Source organism: Eptesicus fuscus, chromosome 7, assembly GCF_027574615.1.
Source record: "Eptesicus fuscus isolate TK198812 chromosome 7, DD_ASM_mEF_20220401, whole genome shotgun sequence".
NCBI lineage: Eukaryota > Metazoa > Chordata > Mammalia > Chiroptera > Vespertilionidae > Eptesicus > Eptesicus fuscus.
Window position 1 is genome coordinate 52647367 of NC_072479.1, and position 22179 is coordinate 52669545.

At 40.5% G+C, this 22179-nt stretch overlaps 1 protein-coding gene and 1 pseudogene across 1 annotated transcript in view; one reads left to right on the top strand and one right to left on the bottom strand.

Moving 5' to 3' along the window:
• The window catches only part of LOC129149708 (40S ribosomal protein S8-like), a 28199-nt pseudogene extending 9328 nt beyond the window's left edge, over nt 1-18871 (bottom strand).
• Nucleotides 1-22179, top strand: part of R3HDM2 (R3H domain containing 2) — a 163422-nt gene that overhangs the window by 29257 nt on the left and 111986 nt on the right. Inside the window, exon 2 of the mRNA XM_054718933.1 lies at nt 13517-13584. The gene's annotated coding sequence lies outside the window, so the exon portion shown is untranslated. The remainder of the gene's footprint in view (nt 1-13516; nt 13585-22179) is intronic.

The window sequence follows — 22179 nt, forward strand, 5'->3', positions numbered from 1 at the left end:
CAGGCAGAGGAGGGTAGTTGGGGGAGACCAGGCCAACGAGGGCAGTTGGGGGGGACCCAGGCCTGCAGAGGTGGGCAGTTGGGGGCAACCAGGCTGGCAGGGGAGGGCAGTTGGGGGCAACCAGGCCTGCAGGGGAGGGCAGTTGGGGGCAAGATCAGGCCAGCAGGGGAAGGCATTTGGGGGTGAGATCATGCTGGCAGGGGAGAGCACTTGGGGGCGAGATCAGGCCAGCAGGGGAGGGCAGTCAGGGGCGATCAGGCAGGCAGAGGCAGTTTAGGGGCGATCAGGCAGGTAGGCAGAGGCAGTTAGGGGTGATCAGGCAGGCAGGCAGGTGAGCGGTTAGGAGCCAGCGGTCCCAGATTGTGAGAGGGATGTCCAACTGCCAGTTTAGGCCCGATTCCCGATTGGAGAGGGTGCAGGCTGGGCTGAGGGAACCCCCTTCCGTGCACGAATTTCATGCACCGGGCCACTAGTCTATGTATATAAAAGCCTAAGCAACCGGCCAACCCGCCCACTGGCTTACTGGCCAATTGGCCAGTAGCTATGATGCACAATGACTACCAGGGGGAAGATGCTCGATGCAGGAGCTGCCGAGCTGCAGTCACTAGGCAGCAGCAGTTCTCGGGTGATGCACCCGGTACCAGAGAGGAGGGAGCCCAATTCCAGGGTGTGTCACCTGAGAACCGCCCTCTCATAATCCGGGACCCCTCAGGGGATGTTGGAGAGGTGGCTCAGCCAAGGGACCCTACCAGTGCATGAATGCTTGCACTGGGCCTCTAGTCATTTATACTTATAATAGAGTAATATGCAAATTGGTTGGGATGCTGTTACGTAACGACTGATCAGCAGGAGGGCGGGGCAGCAAGCTACAAGCAGTGGAGAGCTACAGGAGGGTGGGGCAGCAGGTGGAGAGCTACTGGAGGATGGGGCAGTGAGCTATGTGTGGTGGAGAGCTACGAGCGGTGGTGGGCGGGGCGGCCAGCTGAGGCAAGTGGCAGCAAACTACTTGTGCACGGATTCATGCGCAGGGCCACTAGTCTATAATAATAAAAGGGTAATATGCTAATTAGACTGGACGGCTGAATGATCTTCCGGACGGCCTTCTGGACGAAGCCGAGGCTGCGAAGGCAAATTTCGTGCATCGGGCCTCTAGTATAATATATACTTTTTATGTCTTTTTCCCTCAACATTGTAATTGCATATTGCAATGGTTTGTTCTTTATCACGTCTATATTCCATTGTGTGACTATACCATAAATTTTCTATTGAGTTGTTTGTCAGTTTTGGACTGTTATGAATAATACTGCTGTGAACATTTTTGTACATGTCTTCATAGACATAAGCACTCACTACTGTTGGTTATATACCCAGGAGTGGGATGATAGTTCATGGGATAAATGTATATTTTACTACAGTTTTTCAAAGCAGTTGTATGAATTTATTCTCTTGCCTACAGTGTATAAGAGTTCTGGTTGTGCTATATCTTTGACTACATTTAGTACTGTCAGTCCTTTTAATTTTAGCTAGTCTGTTAGGGGTGTAGTGATGTCTTCCTATAGCTTTAATGTGCATTTCTTTGAAGACCATTGATGGGGAATATCTTTTCATATGCATACTGGTCTTTAAGTATACTCTTTTGTGAAGTGCCGGTTAAACTTTTTTTTTTATAATATATTTTATTGATTTTTTTACAGAGAGGAAGGGAGAGGGATAGAGAGCTAGAAACATCGATGAGAGAGAAACATCAATCAGCTGCCTCTTGCACACCCCTACTGGGGATGTGCCCACAACCAAGGTACATGCCCTTGACCGGAATCGAACCTGGGACCCTTCAGTCCACAGGCCGACGCTCTATCCACTGAGCCAAACCGGTTTCGGCGCCTGTTAAACTTTTGGGTTGTCTTTTTCTTATTGATTTATAGAAATTCTTTGTATATTCTACATATGAGTCCTTTGTGGGATACATATATTTGTACATATCTTCTCCAGGTACTTACATGTGGGATAGATGCAGGGACAAATGGATGAATCTGAGCATTCTACTGGGATCCTATGGTATATCTTATCAGTGGAGGGTGGTTCTGTATTGTGTTCTTTAGATTCCAGTTTGCTTACACGATGGGAATGCACATGCTGATTTTGAGTGACCCATTAGTATTTTGAATTAGTTTCAGCTGATTGTGGGTGTTTCTGTTATCTGTTTCTATGGACCAAACCACCCTAAATCTTAGTGATTTAAAACACCTATTTACAGTAGTCCACCCTTATCCACGGGGTGCTATATCCACAGGGGTGGGGGAGGAGTGGGAGGAGAACTTATGTTCCAGAATCCCCAATGGAAGCCTGAAGCCTCGGTCCATATGGACCTCTGTATATTACTATTTTTTCCTATACAGGGTGGGTCAAAAGTACATTTATAGTTCATATGGAAAGTAATAAATTGATAAATAATAATACAAGAATAAACTGTGTTTTGCACACTCACAACTGTAAATGTACTTTTACCCATTCTGTACATATCTGTGATAAAATTTAATTTGTAAATTAGGCACAGTAAGAGATTAACACAATAACTAAAAATAAAATGGAACAATGTACTGTAATAAAAATCATGTGACTATAGTCTCTGTGTCTCAAAATATTTTATTTTACTCACCATTTTACTTAAAGGAAGCACTTTACAACTTCTCTTTGACATACCCTAATTGCCAGCATCACTACTCTTGTACTTTGGGGTCATTATTAAGTAAAATAAGTGTTACTTGAACATAAGCACTTTGATGTCTCAACCATTAATTTGATAATAAATGGCTACTAAGTGAGGGTGGGTAGTATATACAGCATGGATGTACTGGACAAAGGGATGATTTATGCTTTTTGAGGGCCTAGAGCTAGACAGCGTAAGATTTCACTACACTACTCAGAATGGTACACAATTTAAAACTTATAAATTGTTTATTTCTAGAATTCTCCACTTAATATTTTGGGACCATGGTTGACCGTGGGTGACTGAAACTGTGGAAAGTGAAATTGCATAGGGGGGGGGAGGCGCAGGGGTCTGCTTTATTTGTTTATGATTACCTGGGCTGGCAATTTGGGCAGGGCTCATCTGGCACAGCTTGCCTCTATTCCATATGGTATCTGCTGGACTCACTCATTCTATGGTTAGTTGGCAGGTTGGCTAGGAGCTGGTTTGTAGCGGGATAGTCTTACTCTAGCATCATCTAGCATTGGGCTAGAGCTGTTATCCAGGGTGCTATGGCCTCTCCTGCAGACTTTCTTGGCGTCCTTGCATGGTGGCTAGGTTCCAAGAGTGTGAGAGTGGAAGTTCTCTGAAGGCCTAGGTTCAGAAATTGCACAGTGCCATTCATGCTGCATCCGATTGAACAAATGACAAGGGCAGCTCAGATTGTTTTGTTTTGGTTTTGTTTGTTTGTTTCTAGCTCAGATTTAAGAGGTTGGGAAATGAACTCCACTTCTTGATTGGAATTACTGCAAATAATTTGTGGCCATGTTTAATCTATAACAGTGGGCATTGTTCTTCCTTGTCTTCTTCCCCCTTTCTTTCTTTTGCTCCCTTCCTTCCCAGCCTCCCTCCCTCCCTTCCTTTTTTTGTTTGTCTTGACTTGTCTTTCTTCTTGGAGGTTCATGTTAGAACAAAGCTTACTTGGTTAAAGGATGTCTCCTATGATTACTTGGTGTAGCAAAGGACCAGATATTTGCAGGTTCTGACTTTGCAACTATTTTCCAAATTACTATAATAAGCCAAACATCTGTTAATGCTGAAGAGATTTTCTTCCTCAAGTGATTTTGATTTTTTCGTTTAACTCCTTTTTAATAAAAAAAAAAAATTGCTAATTGCCAAGAGCAAACATTGTAGTCCTTTTAAGGATCTTATTCCTAGCCCCTCTATGCCTTGGTAGTCACCCAGAGTTACTAATATGGGCCTGAAATGACTACTTTTCCCCCTTAGGTGCTCTGTGAAGTCAGGAAGGAAAAGACTCATAGTAGGAGACTCATTGCAGTTATCTTGAATTGACAGCGTTTTTTATTTATTTATTTTTATTTTATTTTTATTGATTTTTACAGAGAGGAAGAGAGAGGGATAGAGAGTTAGAAACATCGATGAGAGAGAAACATCGATCAGCTGCCTCCTGCACGCCCCCTACTGGGGATGTGCCCGCAACCAAGGTACATGCCCTTGACCGGGAATCGAACCCGGGACCCTTCAGTCCGCAGGCCGACGCTCTATCCACGGAGCCACACCAGCCAGGGCGACAGCGTTTTTTATATATGTGAAATAAACAAGACTCTTGGGCAGGGTGCAGATGTCACTGACCTGTCAGCCCATCAGGATGAATCAGCTGAAGTCCTAGACAAAGTGATAATGTTAGCACAATGAGCCTCTTACCCTGAGTTTATTGGTCCTCTCATTAAAGTGGCTGTCATAGCCCTTATTTTAGAGCAAAGTCAGAGTCATTGTTTAAGATTCAGCTGACTTGCAACATTATTTATTTTGGAGAGAGAAGGTCACTTTCAGTTTAGGAGCACCATTGGAAGTGACATGTCATGTGGCTGTTTTTCAGATTACAGCCATTTCAGTGTGCCCAAGTGTTAGAGTTGTTAGGATCTCTTTTATTTTTATTTTTATTATTTTTTAAAAAAAATAAATCTTTATTGTTCAGATTATTACAATTGTTCCTCTTTTTTCCCCCCATAGCTCCCCTCCACCCGGTTCTCATCCCACCCTCTGCCCTTACCCCCGCCCCACTGTCCTAATCCATAGGTGTACGATTTTTGTCCAATCTCTTCCCGCACCCCCCATGCCCCTTTCCCCCTGAGAATTGTCAGTCCACTCTCTTTCTATGCCCCTGATTCTATTATATTCACCAGTTTATTCTGTTCATCAGATTTTTTATTCACTTGATTTTTAGATTCACTTGTTGTTAGATATGTATTTGTTGTTCATAATTTTTATCTTTACCTTTTTCTTCTTCCTCTTCTTAAAGAATACCTTTCAGCATTTCATATGATACTGGTTTGGCTGTGATGAACTCCTTTAGCTTTTTCTTATCTGTGAAGCTCTTTATCGCCCCTTCAATTCTGAATGATAGCTTTTCTGGGTAGAGTAATCTTGGTTGTAGGTTCTTGTTACTCATCACTTTGAATATTTCTTGCCATTCCCGTCTGGCCTGCATAGTTTCTGTTGAGAAATCAGCTGACAATCGTATGGGTGCTCCCTTGTAGGTAACTGTTTTTCTCTTGCTGCTTTTAATATTCTCTCTTTGTCTTTTGCTCTTGGCATTTTAATTATGATGTGTCTTGGTGTGGTTCTCTTTGGATTCCTTTTGTTTGGGGTTCTCTGTGCTTCCTGGACTTGTAAGTCTATTTCTTTCACCAGGTGGGGGGAAGTTTTCTGTCATTATTTCTTCAAATAGGTTTTCAGTATCTTGCTCTCTTTCTTCTTCTGGCACCCCCATAATTTGGATGTTTGTACACTTGAAGTTGTCCCAGAGGCTCCTTACACTATCTTCATATTTTTGGATTCTTTTTTCTTTTTGCTTTTCCAGTTGGGTATTTTTTGCTTCTTTGTATTTCAAATCTTTGACTTGATTCTTGTGATCCTCTAGTCTGCTGTTGGATCTCTGTATATTTTTTATTTCAGTCAGTGTATGCTTAATTTCTAGTTGGTCCTTTTTCATATCCTCGTGGGTCTCGCTAAATTTATCGACCTTTTCTAGAAAATGCTTGAAAAACCTTATAACCATGGTTTTGAACTCTATATCCATTCGTTTGCTTTCCTCCATTTCTTTCATTTGTGACCTGTTTCTTGGTCTTTGCATTTTGGCTGCTTCCCTGAGTTGATAGAATGGCTTTGTGTGCTAGGTGTCCTATAGGGCCCAGTGGCTCAGCCTCCCCAGTTACCTGAGGTGGATACTCTTGGTGTACCCCTTTGTGGGCTGTGTGCACAGTCTTGTTGTAGTTAAGCCTTGATTGTTGTTGGTATCACTGGGAGGAATTGACCTCCAGGCCAATTGGCTGTGAGGATCAGCTGTGTCTACGCTGGGAGAACTTCTGTGCTGGAGACACCCTTATGAGACAAGACTTGCTTCAGTGGGGCTTTGGTGCTCACTGAGTCTGCCCCCTGAGTGTGTCCCTTATGGATCTGAAGAGTTGTAATCTGGATGGTCCCACTCTGACCCCTGGGTACACTGGTCTTGGATCTCCAAGGAGGTGCTAATTTAGCCTCTGCCTGAGGCCACCCAGCAGGAGCTACGGAAATATCTGCAGATTCCTCCTCTTTGTTTGGGTTTTGGAGGTGCCCAGATGAGGCCCAGCTGTGAAGCAATGCAAGCTGCTGTGGGGCCTTGGGCCTTCTTTTGGATGTTCTGAGTCTCACTGACTCAGCTGCAGTTTGTTAGGTAAGTTTAGAATTCAAAGGACCAGGCCATTCATATGCAAAAGCCTCTGCACTCAGTTTGGATGGGGCGGAGTCTCAGGGTGGAGCAAACAACAATGGCTTCCCGTCAGCCCTGCCCTAAGAGGCCCCTGGGTCTCAGTGTCCCACAGTAATCGCTGGAAGCACCTCTGAGAGAAAGCCTCTCTCAAGTTTCGCCCGCTGCCAGACAGTCTAGTTTCTCCCTGTATGAGTCTGTGTCCCCATAATTTCGCCCGGAACTGGATTTCAGAGCAGTCGGGAGCTTTGGTCTCCCTCCTGATTGAGAAAGCCAGCTTGCTGCCCTTTCCGCGCGCGCCTCCGTACCTCTGCACTTTACTTCCACAGCTCCTCTGAGTCTCAGTGTGCTTTTCTCTTCCCTTCTAGTTGTAGAATTTCCACTCAGCAAGCCTTCCTGTGGTTCTGGATGATGTCTGTTTTGTCTTTTAGTTGTAGTTTTGAAATTGTTGTGCGAGGCAGCAGTTTAGGTGTTTACCTATGCCGCCATCTTGGTTTCTCCTCTTTTCTTTATTTTATTTTTTAATTATTTTAAAAAAATATATTTTATTGATTTTTTATAGAGAGGAAGGGAGAGGGATAGAGAGCTAGAAACATCGATGAGAGAGAAACATCGACCAGCTGCCTCCTGCACACCCACTACCAGGGATGTGCCCGCAGCCATTGTACATGCCCTTGACCGGAATTGAACCCGGGATCCTTCAGTCAGCAGACCGACGCTCTATCCACTGAGCCAAACCGGTTTCGGCCTCTTTTCTTTTAAAAAATAAATATATATTTATATTGATTTCAGAGAGGAAGGGAGCGGGAGATAGAGATAGAAACATTATTGATGAGAGAGAATCATCGATTGGCTGCCTCCAGCACACCCCTTACCGGGGATTAAGCCTGCAGCCCGGGGTATGTGCCCTGACCTCCCAGTTCATAGTTTCACGCTTAACAACTGAGCCATGTCAGCTGGGCAGGATCTTCACAACTTGTCTCTGGTTTACTAGAGGCTATTCTGTTTCTCCTAGTAGGTTTATTTGTCTTGGGTCTCAGACAAGTAAATTCGTTACCTGTGGTTTTTGATTTATCTGTTGCCCAAACCAGTGATAATTTTTAAAAAATTGTCACTTGAGGATCTGCTCAGAGAGAGGAAGAGGGGAAGGAGAGGGAAACATCCATGTGAGAGAGAAACATTGATCAGTTGCCTCCCAATCTGGGGTCAAATCTGCCACCTAGGTATGTGCCCTGACTAGAAATCAAACCCGCAATCTTTTGGTATACGGGATGATGCTTCAACCAACTGAGCCATCCAAACCAGTGATAATTTGATAGAAATAACTCGGAGGTGGCATTTTATTGCAAAAGATGGATGTTGGCTGCTAAATGCAGCTGATTAGAAGGCTAGGACAACATATGTGTTTTTCTGGTTACAGGGTAATTATTAAGGCTTTATAGAATGCACCATTAGATAACTGAACTGATTCTTTGTATTTCTGTGAAATTATCTTTAAGGCATTTGGAGTTCTTCATAGAACTCTTATCATCCCTGATTCTTTCACAGGCATTTTCAGCTTGGGTCAGTTTAGCCTAATTGTTCTGGGCTGTGAGGCACTACTCAATGCAATCAATGCTGGTAGCCAGATCTTTGGGAATTGCTGCTGCCTGAGAACATTGGATTTGGGCCCCACAGACCCAAAGAACAGTGTTGCTAGATACAATTGCCATTTTATTTTCAGAGTGCAAATTTTATCTTCAGAGAAAAAACGGGAAATTTCTGAGAATACAAGGAAGATTGTTAGAATGAAGAAGAGAACACAGAGTTTTGACAGCTTGGCCATCTTATTGGGTGTACAAATAAGTTTGTAAAAACCTTTAAAAATCTAAAACCTGTTTTATTTATTTTTAATTATTATTATTTTTGTTAATCCTCCCCCAAGGATTAACAAAAAATATCCTCACCCGAGGATATTTTTCCATTGATTTTTAGAGTGAGTGGAAGGGGCAGAGAGAGAGAGAAACATTGATGTGAGAGACACATCGATTGGTTGCCTTCTGCATGCACCCCGACCAGGGCATGGTATTGAGCCTGCAACCTAGGTACTTGCCCTTGACCAGAATCGAACCCCGGGATCCTTCATTCCTCTGGCCAACCCTCTATCCACTGAGCCAAACTAGCAAGGGCCCAAGTTAGGTTTTTAAAGGTATTATTTACCTTTGTAAATGACAAACAACTAGAAAACTTTCAGTGCTTCTTGTGTGTCAGCCACTATTTGTCATTGGCGGTGCAGATGAACAAAACACACAAGATTTCTGCTCTCAAAGAGCTTGAATTCTTGTTTGAGAAGATAAACTATTTTCAAATAAATAACAAGTAAGTAATTACAGTGTAATAAGTGCTATGAAGAAAATAGATGTGGTAATGTGATTGAGAGTAAAGGAGACGGGGAGAGACTTCAGATTGGGTGGTCAGGGAAGACCACTTTGTAGGGACATATGTACTAGTACTTGAGGGGAGGCAGACTCAGCATTTTCTTGATGGGAGAGGCATATTTTGGACAGAGGAACAACAAATACAAAAGCTTTAAGGAAGTAAGTGATTAGGTATGTTCAAGAATAGGCAGGGGCCACATTTTGTAGGACTCTAGACCTTGCTTGGGATGATGGAAAGCCATTGGTGGGAGGAAGCTGGTTGAGCAAGAAAGCTAAATGATCTGATTTACATTTACTTTTTCTTTAATTAAAATTTTTTTTATTGATTTGTGTGTGTGTGTGTGTATGTGCATGTGAAAGAGAGAGAAACATTGATTTGTTGCTCCACTTATTTATGCATTCATTGGTTGCTTCTTGTTTGTGCCTTCATCAGGGCTGGAACCTGCAACCTTGGGCCTGATTTACATTTTAAAAAGATCACTCATGCTTCTTCGGGAAGAACAGATAAGAGTGCCCAGAATGGAAGTAGAGAGATTAGTTAAGAAGCTATTGCATTTTATTAAAAAAACAAAAATAAAAAAAACCCTGCAAACTATGTGGGGTTTATGGAGGATGGACAGTGGAAAGGAATTGAACTTTTATCAGAAAGTATTCCACTTTTAGTTTTGGTAAGACTACAAATAGGGCAAGAAAACCATTACAACAGTAAATACTAATGGGTGCTTTGAATTATGTTGCTCTTGACTCTCTGACTCAGAGTTGGGGAGTGAGCTCTTGGTGTTGCTCTAAGTGTATACCTGCTATGCCCACTGAAAAATCAGTTTGGACATGGTTTGAGGGCCTATGGAGAAAGGCAACTAGTAATTTCTTTGCATTGGGGAAAACAAGGCATGTCCTGGGGAAAAATTCACCAAGCAAGGCAGTGTTTCAGACACAAGATTGGTGGTGAAAAGGGAAGGACAGTAGCCTTTGGCCATGTCTCCCAACCCTAACCAAACTACCATACTTTTGTAATGCCCAAACCCTGAAGTTCAGGGGCTATAAAGAAACTGGAAGAGCTTTTTCATATAAATCTTAGTTTAATATTGGGAAGACAGCTGTTGGTGATGTGATCATGGAATAGTATTGTGAAACAAAGTGGTAAGTTAAGAATACTCCTCACTTCAGCATAGAACACAGTAGGGCCTAGGCATTTTGTGGAACAGACTGTTCCAAGAACACAGACTGTCTTGGGCATATTAAAGGTTCTAGTAGTAGTTCCAGCACTCAGGGTTTTAAAAGAGGATTAAGCAGCAGCTAATCCTCAGTCCTGTAATAGCAATAATACTAATAAATATTGCATTTGGGGTGGGGAGATATTAAATTATGTGTTTACAGTAATTATTTATACAGTAACCCCCCCGATTTTTTTGGACCTCAATTTAATAGACTTGGGATTTACAACAAATTTCCAGTCATGTCATATGTGAAAATTAATACCCTATTAATTTTAAAATGCTTTTAACCAAGATTTGCTTATAATTAAATTAAGAGGTGGTTTTTTTTTTTTGTTTTGTTATTCACTGTTATTTTTAACAAATTTTAGTGAATGGGCCATATGTTGGAAAAAACACTGTAGTAATATCACCGACATAAATAAATATTACATATCTACAACTATAGTCTACATATTTAAATCCAAGAGTCACCACTCATAAACAATGTTTGGCAAATGATTAGTACATGATCACACTGTATGGCATGAGGTAATTGGTTCTGTTGTCATTGCCATGACTTTCTGTAGCAGTTTTGTCTTTTTAATATATATTTTTATTGATTTCAGAGAGGAAGGGAGAGAGAGATAGAAACATCAATGATGAGAGAATCACTGGTCGGCTGTCTCCTGCATGCCTTCTACTGAGGATTGAGCCTGCAACCCTGGCATGTGCCCTGATCAGGAATCGAACCGTGATCTCCTGGTTCAACCACTGAGTCACATCAGCAGGGCTCTGAAGCAGTTTTAACACTTGCCTGCCATATGAACTAAGCCATGCCCCAGCAGTGCATCTGGTGACTGCAAGCATTTACTAGACCTATTCAGTATAAATTTAAAATTACTGTAATACATATAGAAGACTTTTCTGTGATATTAAACTTTTCATAAATATTTAATTTTAATTACACAAACATCTACATAAGTAAAAATAGGTAAACTAATTTGTAAATTTTTTAACATACACATTAGGAAAACCTATTATCTGTAATAATAAAAGCGTAATATGCAAATTGACCGAATGGCCGCACAGCAGAATGACTGTCTGGATGACCTTCTGGATGACCTCTGGACGAAGCTGCAGCTGCGAGGGCCTACTCTTGCACGAATTTCATGCATCAGGCCTCTGGTCTATATATATAAAAGCTTAAGTGACCGGCCGACTGTTAGCTATGTTGTGCACTGACCACCAGGGGGCAGATCATCAAACCACAGGCCTGGAAACATGGAACAGACTGATGAATCTCAAAGGGAAGGGGGGAGGGGGGAGGGTGGGAAGAGATTAACCAAAGATCTTATATGCATACTAGAGGACTGGTGGGGTCCTTCGGCCTGGCCTGCGCCCTCTCGCAGTCCAGGACACCCTTCGGCCTGATCCCCGCAGGCCAGCCCAAGGGACCCCTATATCTATAAATATAAAAGTCTAATATGCAAAGTGTCCCCTCGGGAGTTTGACCGACTGGGAGTTCGATCACTAGCTATGGTGTGTGCTGACCACCAGGGGGTGGCGCAGAATGAAGGAAAGCCCAGGCTGATGGCTAGCAGCTGGGGAAGGGAGGCCCAGGCCAGCAACCAGCAGCCATTAGGGACACTACCCGTGCACGAATTTCATGCACTGGGCCTCTAGTGTATATATATAAAAGGGTAAGTGTCCATCCTTCTGACTGTTAGCTATATTGCACACTGACCATCAGGGAGCAGACACTTAATGCAGGCGCTGCCATGATGCACACTGGCCATTTAAAAATAAATGGCACCACTGGCCTGGCGCTGACAAACCAACATTCTGCTTCCCCCAACTAGGACACAGGCCCCACCACCACTCCGGAGTGACACCCCACCAAATTGCAGCCAACACTGCCAAGACCCCATGGTGCAAAATGCGGCCCACAGCCCAGCCCAGCCCAGAAACAGTGGTTGTGGGCACTGGGTGATGACATCACATAGCAACACCCAGCTTCCTCTCCCTAGCAACTAGCTTCCTTGGAGTTTCTTCAGCCCAGGAACCTGACTTGCTTTATAGCCAGATGCAAACATTTTACAGTTGAACCAAATGTTTGTGAATTGTTTTCATGTGACTCATCTCATTTGATCCTCACAGAAGTCCTGGAGTAGGTAGATAGGAGACTGGGTAGAATCCTATTTTCTTTTCATTAGCTGGAAAACGGAGATTTAGGCCAGAACCGGTTTGGCTCAGTGGATAGAGCGTCGGCCTGCGGACTGAAGGGTCCCAGGTTCGATTCCGGTCAAGGGCATGTACCTTGGTTGCGGGCACGTCCCCAGTGGGAGGTGTGCAGGAGGCAGCGGGTCGATGTTTCTAACTCTCTATCCCTCTCCTTTCCTCTCTGTAAAAAATCAATAAAATATATTAAAAAAAAAAAAAAGAAAACGGAGATTTAGAAAGTTTAGAAACTTGACCTGATTGAAAAGAAGTAAATGGTGGACCTTGCAAATGACTTCAGGTTTTCTCACTGCACAGAATATAGTCAAACACTGCTACAATTAAATATTTTACCTTTTGTTCTCCCTGCATAATCTTCAATAATAATCTGCTTCATATTGATATTTACTGCTGTGTTGCTGACAATTACCTGAAAGAGAAGTTGGGGTGCTTCACTGGGCTGGAAAAAGTTTAGCTAAATCAGAAAGCAGGTCTAATTAAGCAAGTTTATGCTATATATATAAAAGGCTAAGTTGACTCGCGAATGTGTGATACATATAAAGCTCTCACTGGCGCCAATCGCACGCATGTGTTTTGATCTGTCATTGTCAATTGTGAATTTGGTTGACACTTCTATCATAGAGAAAGGGCGAATAACAATATTAAAATGTTTCTTCTAATTAATTTCCTTTCATTGTGCATGAATCTGCACCGGGAAACTAGTATTACATAATAGACTTTCAGCTTTAACGGACACCCCCTTCCCCAAATTAGTCCATTATATTGAGGTTTTGCTGTACTCACAGAAGAAAAATCTGTCTCTGGCCTCTCTATTCTTGCTTCTCACCTACTAAAGGAGATTCCAGATCTGCTAGCCCAGTTTCTGAACTTGTAAAAAGATAATGAGTAAAAAAACAGCTGAAGAATTTCAAGGAGTAAGACTGGATGATTGATTTATATTAGGAAGTTGAGAACTGCTTATGAGAAGGGGATCAACAGAGGGGAAAGAGCCAAATGAGCAGTGAATTGAGCGGAGGGGTGGATATAAAGTGTTCAGGGCAGGTATTAGAGTTAAGAGAAACATTGTGAGCAAAAGGAATTGGGAATGAAGACATTAAGAAGCTGCTGTGGATTTTTAAATGAATCTCTTTTTTATTTTCTTTGAGAGTCTCAAAATATTAAGATTTAAATTGCTTTTAACTTACTTTTTTTTTTTTTTTTTTTTTTTGAGGTTAGACTTGTTTCTTATATGTGATGCCATTCCAGCACTGGACTCATGGAGGCTGAACATTTATTCAGGTAATAATAGGTAGCATATACTTTTTATGTACCAGGCAACAAACTAAATGCTATACCTGTATTCTTATTTAATCCTCATACATCTTCATGAGATTGGAAGTGTTATTGTACCCATTTAATAGATGAAGAAATTAAGACTTAGAGGCTATATCAAGATTGAGTTCAGCTGAATTAAAACATAAAAAGGCTATTGCTGCAGTTGAAGTGAGGGACAATGGTAGCTTGGATTAGATAACGTCATTCTTCACCTGGCTGGAATAAATATGAATGTAAAGTAGTTATGATTGATAGAACTTCACCTCTATATTTATAACTTTTCCCACTAGTGAAATACATCATACTTTTTTATTGTCTTTAAAACAATGGACATACTTTTTGGTAAAGCAAAATTCAGCTTAGGGTTTTAACCATAAGGCTTTTCTAACTTTTTAGAAGGTAGATAAAATGTCTTGAAATAGTTTAAATTTATTTGAACAAATATCTACAAAAGGTAAAATATATATAACTGGGGAATTCTTAAGAGGTAATTCATGTAGATAGTAGGAGTCTTTTGTTGATTTCATCACACTTGAGATACTGTTCACAGATATTTTTAGCTTTGAAGAACCTTATTAGAGTTTCTTGTAAGAGCTTTCTTGGTGTATCTAAATGCTTATTTACAGATCACATTAATTGTATTACTTGCCAGAACTGGGAGGGTTCTAGCACTACTAACTGAAGGTCAGTCAAAAAAGAAGATTGAAATTATAATGTAGATTAATGGAAGTATTTTTAAGTTTAAGAAAATTCAGATTTATCTGCTACTTTGAGTGGTCCAAGTTTAATTTTGCCAAGTGTTATCTGTACAACAAGATAAAGCAAACTGCTTTTATTACTACCTTATCAGTTTTTGAGTGGCCAACATGAGTACATTGCCCTATTTTTCCTTCTCCTTTTTTTTTTAAAGCTTGATTGAGCTATAATTGACATATAGTAAACTGTATATATTAAAAATGTATAATTTTAAAATTTTGACATAAGTGTCCACCCATAAAACTAAAACAAGAGTCAAGGTAATGAACATATTCATCAGCCCCACAGGTTTCCTTATTCCCATTTGTAGTCGGTCCCTCAACCTCTGTGGTCTCTAGGCAACTACTGATCAACTTTCTGTTACTATAGAATAATTTCCATTGTCTAGAATTTTATATAAATGGAATTGTAAAGTGGATGCTCTCACATTTATTTATTTCTGGTTTGACTTTTTTTTCCCACTAAGCATCATTATTTTGAGATTCATGTATGCTGTTGCATGTGTCAGTAGTTCATTCCTTTTTATTGCTGAGTAGCAATCTCTTGTATAGCTGTAACACAGTTTGTTTATCCATTCACTTGATGATGTACATTTGGGTTGTTTTCAGCAACTACAAATAAAGCTATGCTATGAATATTTGTGTACAAATTTTTGTATGGACATATGCTTTTTTCCTCCAAGTTAATTTTTTTTATTTGAGGTAAAATTCATATAACATACAATTGACAATTTTAAAGTCTACAATTCAGTGGTACTTAATAACTTTACAGTGCTGTGCAACCACTATCTCTCTAGTTTTAAAACTCTTTGATTATTTCATAAGCCATTCCATATCCATTAAGTGGTCACTCCCTATTTCCACCTCCCCTTGGTAACTTCAAATCTGCTTTCTGTCTCTATGGATTTGCTTAGTATGGATATAAAATATAAAAGGATTAAGACAATATGTTACCTTTTGTGTCTGGCTTCTTTCATTTAGCATAATGTTTTAGAGATTCATCCAAATTGTATTGTGTATCAATACTTTTCTCCTATCTATGGGTGAATAATAGTCCATTGTGTGGTATGTTACATTTTATGTATTCATTCATCAATTGGTGGGCATCAGTATTGTTTCCACTTTTGGGGTACTATGAATGATGCTGCTATGAACATTTATGTACAGGTTTTTGTGTAGACATGTTTTCATTTCTCTTGGGTGTATATCCTAAGAGTGTAATTGCTGGATCATATGGTAACTCTATGTTTAACTTTTTGAGGAATTGTCAAACTGCTTCCAAAGTGGCTGTGCTATTTTACATTACCACTACCAATGTATGAGGGTTCCAATTTGTTTATCCTCATCAAACATCTTATTGTCTGTCTTTTTTTCTAGCCATCCTAGTGGGTGTGTTATTTCTAAGTATCAGTACTTTTCTATTTTTCTTTTTGTTATTTATGCTTTTATTTTTTAAATATATTTTATAGAGAGGAAGGGAGAGGGATAGAGAGTTAGAAACATCGATGAGAGAGAAACATCGATCAGCTGCCTCCTGCACAACTCCCTACTGGGGATGTGCCCGCAACCAAGGTACATGCCCTTGACCGGAATCGAACCTGGGACCCTTCAGTCCGCAGGCCAATGCTCTATCCACTGAGCCAAACCGGTTAGGGCTATTTATGCTTTTAAGGTTTTGCCTAACCCAAGGTCACAGAGATTTATTTCAAAGTTTTCTTTTAAGAGTTTTATAGTTTTCGCTCTTTGAGTTAATTTTTGTGTATGGTATGAGGTATGGTTTGAACTTTATTCTTTTAAGTGTAGATATCCACTTGTCCCAGCACCATTTGTTGAAAACGCTATTCTTGGCCTATTTGATTGTCTTGGCACCCTTGTCGAAAATTAGGTGACCATAAATATAAGGGTGTATTTTTGGGCATTCAGTTTTGTTCCACTACAATACTGTTTTGATTACTGTAGCTTTGTGTATACAGTAAGTTGAAATCAGGAAATATGAGTCCTGCATTTTTGTTTTTCTTTCTCATCATTATGTCATTTATTCTAGGTCTCTTGCATTCCATGTGAATTTTAGATTATTCTGTCAATTTTTCTGCAAAACAGCCATCTAGGATTTTAAAAAATATGTTTTTATTAATTTCAGAGAGAGAAAGGGAGAGGAAGAGAGATAGAAACGTCGATGATGAGAGAGAATCATGTCCCCTACTGGGGATCGAACCAGCAACCCAGGCGTGTGTCCTGATCGGGAATCGATCCGTGACTTCCTGGTTCATGAGTCGATGTTCAACCACTGAACTATACAGGTCAGGTGTCATCTAGGATTTCGATAGCAATTGCATTGAATCTGTAGATCAGTTTTGGGAGTGTTACCATCTTAGTAATAATAAGTCTTCCAATCCATGAATATGGGATATCTTCCCCTTATTTAGATCTTTAATTTCTGTCAGTAGTAGTTTATAATTTTCAGTATACAAGTTTTACACTTTTTTTAACCATACACCTTACACTTCTTTTGTTAAATTTATACTTAAGTAATTATTATTTTTGTTACAGTTGTAAATGGAGTTTTTTCTTAATTTAGTATTTTGACTGTTCAATTTTTGTATATTGATCTTATATCTTTCAACCTTGCTGAACTTATTTATTAGTTTTTAGTGGGTTCCTTAGGATTTTAGATACAAGATCATGTCATCTGCAAATGGAGATATTTTCACTTCTTTTTGAATCTGGATTTCTTTCTTTCTCTTTATTGCCTCATACTCTAGCCAGTACCCTCAGTGCAATGTTGAATAGCAGTGGCAAAACTGGGCATCCTTGTCTTGTTACTAAGCTTGTACTCAGACTTTCATCGTTAAGTATGATTTTATTTATGGGGTTTTATAGATTCCCTTTATGAGGTAGAGTTATTTCCTTAGTGCTTGCCCTGGGGATTACAATTACCATCTTAATTTATAACAATGTAGTTCAGTTAATACCAACTCAATTACAATAGTATACATAACAATTATAATAGTATACAAAACTTTGTGCTTGTATAACTCGGTTCCCTCTCCCCTCTTTTGTGATATTATTATCATACAATTTGAATCTTTGTACATTGTGTGCCCATCAACACAGATTTATAATTGTAGCTTTATGCAGTTGTCTTTTAAATAAGAGGTAAAAATAGTTACAAACAAAAAATTCATATATACTGTCTTTTACATTTACCTATATAGTTACCTTTACCATTATTCTTTTATTTCTTTGTTTGTATTTGGTTACTGCCTAGTGCCCTTTTATTTTAGTCTGAGTGACTCTCATAGTATTTCATATGATTTAGGTCTGCTAGCAGTAAGTTTTCTATTTTTATGTGGGAATGTCTTAATTTTTCTATTTTTAAATTAATTGTTAAGTTTTTTATTTTTTTAATCCTCACCTGAGGATATATTGCTTTCTTATTGATTTTTAGAGAGAGAAGAAGGGAAAGAGAGAGAGAGAGAAACATTGATGTGAGAGAGAAACATCAATAAGTTGCCTCCCCTATGTGCCCCAATCAGGGATCGAATTGGCAACCCAGCCATGTGCCCTGGGTTGAGATAGAGAATTGAACCTAAGTCTTTTTCTCTGGTGCATGGGACAATGCTCCAACCAACTGAGCCACCTGGCCAGGGCTCCTTCATTTTTAACCCTACCAGACCTGAGGCCCTGAACCTAACTGTTCCCTTAAACCACACCAAGTCAATTCAAACACATGGGGGCAGACATTTGCAATGGCTAACCATGAGGTTTGACCACGATTGGTTGGTTATTTTTAGTTTGTGACGCTTTTTTTTTTTCACATACTAGGCAAAGTGCCGAAAATTAGGTACAGCGGTATAGCGGCAGATTTGGAAATTACCGAAAAATCGGTACAGCGGTCTGGTAGGGTGTTTTTACTGGATGTAGAATTCTTGGTTAACAGTCCCTTCCTCCCTCCCTCCCTCTCTTCCTTCCCAGTGCACGAATTCATGCACCTTGAAAGGAACTGTGGGCCGCGAGGCTGTAGTAGACACAGAGGCAGGTCTTGGCCCATCCTCCATGCCCCTGCCTGGCCCCTCCCACCACGTCCCCCGGTCCTCTGTCTGCTGGCAGCCCTGCTTCTGCCGCCTCCACTTCCACTCACTGACGGTGGCGCTGGCCCTGCTTGCACCCGCTGACAATGGCATGGAGTGATTGGGGCCAGTGCCAGCAGTGGGTGTGAGTGGGGCCGGTGCCGTCAGTGGGTGTGAGTGGCAGCTGCTGCTCTGATCGCCCCTCAGGAGCAGCAGGTGTGAGCAGCGGCTTTGGCACTGGTTGTGGGTGCGAGCAGGCCGGCACTGGCAGCAGGTGCGAGTGCCCTGCGGGACTGCGGTGCATGGGAACAAAGAATTTTCAGTAACCACCAGAGGCTCACCCCAATGACAGCAACTGGCACTCCACCTTGGTCTGGCACCCCCGCTCACCTGCTCTACCACCCTGCTGCGGCCAGTGCCTGCCATGTTCCACACGCACCCCCTAGTGGTCAGCGCACGTCATAGTGACCGGTTGTTCTGCCGTTCGGTCTATTTGCATATTAGCCTTTTATTATATAGGATTATTTTTAATCCCCACAAATGATACTTTTTTTCATTGATTTTAAAGAGAGGGACAGACAGAGAGAAATATTGATGTGAGAGAAACGTGTCGATTGATTGCCTCCTGCACTCGCCCTGACCAGGGCCGGGGCTGGGGAGGAGCCTGCAACCGGAATCGAACCTGGGACCCTTTGGTCAGCAGGCTGACGCTCTACCCACTGAGCCAAACTGGCCAGGACAACAGTCTTTTTTCTTTTAGCACTTTGAATATATGGTCCCTCTGCCTTCTGGCCTCCATGGTTTATAGGGAGCTTCTCGAATTTGCAGAGTCAGTGTTTTTAATTAAATTTGAGAAAATTTTGGCCATTATTTTAGTAAATATTCTTTCTTCCCTTTTCTCTTCTCTCATGGGACTCCCATTATGAATTTGTTGATATGCTGATAGTGTCCCACAGGTCTCTGGGGCTTTAATCATATTTTTAGAATTATTTTTTCTTTTTGTTCCTCAGACTGAATAATATTAATTGACCTAGCTTTGAGTGTGTTGATTCTTTCTTCTACCTGCTCAGATCTTGTGTCAAACCCCTCTACTGATGTTTTTAATTTCCCTTATTATTATTTTTAAAATATTTTTTAATTGATTTCATAGAGGAAGGAAGAGGGAAAGATAAATAGAAATATCAATGATGAGAGAGTGTCATTGATCGGGTGCCTCCTGAACCTCCCCTACTGGAGATTGAGCCCACAACCTAGACATGTGCCCTGACCAGGAATTGAACTGTGACCTCCTGGTTCATAGGTTGATACTTAACTACTGAGCCATGCTGGCCAGGCTCCCTTATTATTTTTCCAACTCCAAAATTTCTTTTTAGTTCCTTTTTATAATTTCTATCAATATTCTTTTTTTTTTGCTGAGACATTGTTCTGATAATTTTCCTTTAATCCTTTAGTCATGGTTTCCTTTCCTTTTTAAATCTTATTTAAGATGGCTCATTTAAAGTAGTAAGTCCAATGTCTGGGATTCCTAAGTGAGTTTCTATTGATTGCCATTTTTCCTGTAACAGGTCATACGTTATACTTCAAGATAGTGTTGTATTACTTCATGGGTAGTGTAACAACTTTACAATAATATATTTGTGCTTCTTCCTTCCTGATCCTTGCTCTGTTCTGGTCATACATTTTACTTGTATATATAAGTTGTATAATATATTTTAAATTATTCTTGCTTTGAATAGTTGATAATTTTAAATAATATATCTAAATATTGAACAAAAAAGTTTTTTATAATTACCCACATTGTTACCATTTCTGGTGCTCACCATTTCTTTGTATAGATCCATATTCCTATTTGTTATCATATTCATTAAGCCTGAAGGACTAGTACAAGTCTGCTGGTGATGAATTCTTTTAGCTTTCATATGACTGAAAAGTCTTTAGTTTGCCTTCATTTTTGAAAGATATTTTCTGAATATAGAATTCTTGGTTGATAGTTTTTCATTCCGTCCTTTAAGATATTACTCCATTGTCTTTTGACTTGAGTAGTTTTCAGTGAGAATTCTGTTGTCATATTCATCTTTATTCCTCTATATTGTAATATGTCCTTTTTCTCTGGTTGCTTTTATTTTATTTTACTTTTTCATTTTTTTATTAAGGTATTATATGTGTACATATCTTACCATTGCCACCCAACCCCACTCCCATACATGCCATCACCCCCCAGTGTTTTGCGTCCATTGGTTATGCTTATATGCATACATACAAGTCCTTCGGTTGATCTCTTATCTCCCCCACCTCTCCCTAACCTTCCCGCTGTAATTTGACAGTCTGTTTGATGCTTTACTGTCTCTGTATCTATCTTTTTGTTCATCAGTTTATAATGTTCTTTGTTATCCATAAATGAGTGAGATCATGTGGTATTTTTCTTTCATTGACTGGCTTATTTCACTTAGCATAAAGTTCTCCAGTTCCATCCAGGTTGCTGCAAATGGTAAGAATTCCTTCTTTTTTATGGCAGCATAGTCTGGTTGCTTTTATATTTACTCTGGAAAGACAAGTACCATATGATTTCACTATATGTGGAATCTAATGAACAAAATGAACTAATAATCAAAATAGAAACTTATAGAGAGCAGGCTGACAGCTGTTAGCGGTAAGGGGAGCAGTGCTGTGTAGCGGGGGTGGAGGTATTGAGCAATAAAGAAAATAAGAGAAAAAACTCATTGGCATGGACAATAAATAGTGTGGTTATGCTGATGGGAAAGGGGATGGGTAGATGTAGAGGAGGGTATGGGGGGAAATGGTGATGGGAAAAATAATAAAGGAAAAATTTTACTCTGTATTACTGGGTTTAGGCAGTTTGGTAATGAGTGTCTTAGTTTGGTTCTTTGAGCTTCTTGGATCTGTGTATTTATAGTTTTATTCCAATTTGGAAATGTTTAGTTATTATTTACTAGAGGCCTGGTGCACAAAATTCATGCACTCGGGGGGGGGGGGTCCCCTCAGTCCGGATTGCAAGAGGGCACAGGCCAGGCCGAGGGAACCCACTGGTGCACGATCAGGGCCAGGAAAGGACGTGGGAGGTTGGCCAGCCTGGGCGGGACTGCAGGAGGGCTCCAAGGTGTGTCCAGCCCGTCTCGCTCAGTCCTGATCTGCTGGACCCCAGCAGCAAGCTAACTTACCAGTTGGAGTGCCTGCCCCCTGATGGTCAGTGCACGTCATAGCAACTGGTCGACCAGTTGACTGTCTAGCCCCTGGTGGTCAGTGCACATCATAGCAAGCAGTTGAGCAGCCTTAGCATATCATTAGCATATTACACTTTGATTGGTTGAATGGACGACTGGGCACTTAGCATATTAGGCTTTTATTATATAGGATTTTAAAGTTTTTTTCCCGTGCTCTTGCAAATACCACTAACACATATATTAGGCAATTTGAATTTATTTCACAATTCACTGATGCTTTGTTCATTTTATTTTAGTGTGGGGTTTTTTCTCTCTGTGTTTTATTTTGGTTAGTTTCTATTGCTATCACCTCAAGATTTTTTTCCCCTTGATTTGTTTTGTTGAAATTTCTAATCTGCTGTTAGTCTTACTGTATTTTTCTTTAATATTTCAGAGATTTTTTTTTTACTTCTACCTAAACATGCTTACTTTTTCCTTTAGATTTTTGTACATATGGAATGTAATTTTAATTTTTTAAATGTCTTTCATTACTAATTTATAACTGTATAATTT